The following is a 2914-nucleotide window of genomic DNA, read 5'->3' on the forward strand; positions in this document are numbered from 1 at the left end:
GCACAATGACGGCCAGTGCCATTGATAGATCCGGACATTCCAGTACTGAGGCGATAGGAAGACTTCCCACTCACAGGAGAGGAGGGAGATGATGAGGACGAGGAGGATGAGGTCAGGGATGAGGATGGAGACAAGGATGAGGATAGAGATGAGGGAGGCGGGGACGAGGATGATGAGGAGCAAGAGGATGAGCCAGATTCAGGTGAGCATGAGGCATTACAGGACATACCCATAGAGCCAGGGACAGCTAGGACAGAGGAGATGGAGATATTCAGGGCTACCATAGCGAGTCAGCAGGATCACATTAAGACTTTAGAGAGAGAGCATGATCAAGTCAGAGTGAAGATAGCTAGACTCACAGTGGCTTGAGATGCAGCGATGGCTCAGGCACGGCGAGAGGGACAGAGAGTCACCAAGTTCATTGGGTCGATTAGGGATGCCAGTGCACGGGAGATGGCACAGATGCTGGTAGAGACCGGAGAGGAGAGACTGTATTGGAGGACACTATATGAGAGTGCAGTTCCATTGGAGCAGAGAGCACTATCATATTGGGCACGATTGAGGACAGAGAGCAGGTCACGCTCTCGAAGGTCATTGAGCAGCATGGGGTGAGTGGACCTATGAGACCACCACAGCTAGGACCAGGAGGGACATCATCCGTGAGACATGGCAGGGATGAGGAGGATAGATGGAGCACCCAGTGACAGAGGCACGTGCTCCTTATGACAGATAGTGGACATTATGTAGTTTGACATGTTGTAGTCAGCCTGCGGGCCATATTTAGGACAGACAGTCCGATTTTGTACTTTGATATTATTATGATATGTGATATGAAATGCATCGATATGATGGGATGCAATGTGTTATGATTTGTAGTTATTTTGCTATGTATGGATGACTTATGTACTTGTTTATGAACATGTATGGATGGATTTTTATGTATTTTTGATGTATTTATGAAATGAAATGGATAAAATGCTTGATGTGGTGCAAATGTAATGCAAATGTACTAACCAAATGGATGCAGGATGCAGCATATGTGTTTGGATATCGGAGCACTAGACCGAAGTGACTATCTAGACTGACGGAAGAAATGTTAGTAAGAAGAAATGAGACAGGGGAGATAAACATACTAATCAATAGCTCAATCACAAAAGCTCATTGCAATGATCTATCCTAAACAACACTCAATAGAGACATGAAATAAAAACATTCAAAAGCAAAGATTATGCAAACCAAAGATGTGATTTGAATGCTCCTTCATGCGGCTCCATTGTTCTTCTTTCCTCTTCAAATGGTTTGGTTGTGGATCTCACCTACAAGTGCATACACATAATTGAAAGCAAGTAGACAAGATTTTTGATCAAGAGTACTAGAAATGTGATTCGATAGTCTGATTACCAATTATTAATTAAGGGTCAAGGGATTTGATTGAAGAAATTCATCCAATTTATAGATAAATTGAAAAAATGATCAAATTAGCATGATAATGATTCGAATGGAAATTCAAATCAAGAATAGCAAAATTATGACATAGGAAATAGGAAATCATCGGGTTCACAATTGATGATTTCCTATTTCCTATTTCCTATTTTGCAGGAGTTGGCTTGGGAGGAGCTGCAGGAGCGCCTTTCAGGACTATCTTGGATCGACGAGTGGTGACTGCACAAGAAGGCTCTTGCCCCTTTATTCTCAGGGTAGAAACATACTCAGTTGAAGCACGAAAACAATTAATGACATTATTATAACTAGAACTTGCATAATTGGCCATTTGGGCAAAGTTGGAAGAAGACACTTTACCCTTGTCATGATCAAGCAAAGGAGTTTTTGCATTCAAAAATGTCCTGAAAAAATTAAAGATCATAAAAATTCAAAAATGTCCTGAAAAGATATCATAAAAATTCAAAAATGTCCTGAAAAAAGATCATAAAAATTGAAAAATGTCCTGAAATAATCCAAAAAAATCATATAATGTCCTAAAAAAATCTCTAAAAAAATTGAAAAATGTCTTGAAAAAATCCCTAAAAAGTCATATAAAGTCCTGAAAAAATGAACAAATTTTTTTTCAAAACATTAAAATCCAAAAAACATGCATTTTGCAATAAATATCTTCTTGGTGCATAAGACAGATCACTAAGCATACATCCAATGACTCGCAATCCAACATTGTGCTTTAATGAAATCATGCGTTAAAAAGATGAGCTTTTCCATCAAATCAGACATTCAAACTGATCAGAATTGTCATATCAATCAACTTCAAAATCATTCATCCTTGGCACACTATCATGGGTCTTATACAGGGTGTGGTATACTCGAAACCAGACTGTGTCTTGTCTTAAACGGGGTACCACATGTCCTGAAACCAGACAGCATGATCATCCTCTCAACACTTTCAACTTTTGACAATGAAGATCAAGATGTTTGTTTGATTTGTTGGAATTTGTGCATCTTATCTTTTTATTGGTTTATCTTTGGCTTCGATCATGTTCCTATGTTGCTCGATGATGTCACTGAGTGATTTAGAGTGACTGGGATGGTTCATGATCCTTTTCTTTTTTTTGATTGTGATTGTTGCTTGTCTATGATGTGTCTGTCTTTCGCAAAAAGGGTTGCATTTCAGCTCTGGCCTTCCATGCCATGATGCTACGCATCCATTTTGCTACATAAAAATAAAGGTTCTCACCTACAAAGTGCATTACTGAAAGCAAGTTTTTCTTTGTCTCTAACTATCCTCTGTTTCATTTTCTTCTTACTAACACTTCTTCCGTCCGGTCGGATAGTCAGTTCGGTCTAGTGCTCCGATTTCCAACCATACATACTGCATCTTGCATCCATTTGGCTAGTACATTTGCATTACATCTAGCATCCTATCAAGCATTTTATCCATTTCATACTATCAATGCATCAAAAGCGC

The sequence above is a fragment of the Cryptomeria japonica genome, chromosome 4 (genome assembly GCF_030272615.1).
Source record: "Cryptomeria japonica chromosome 4, Sugi_1.0, whole genome shotgun sequence".
Classification (NCBI taxonomy): Eukaryota; Viridiplantae; Streptophyta; class Pinopsida; order Cupressales; family Cupressaceae; genus Cryptomeria; species Cryptomeria japonica.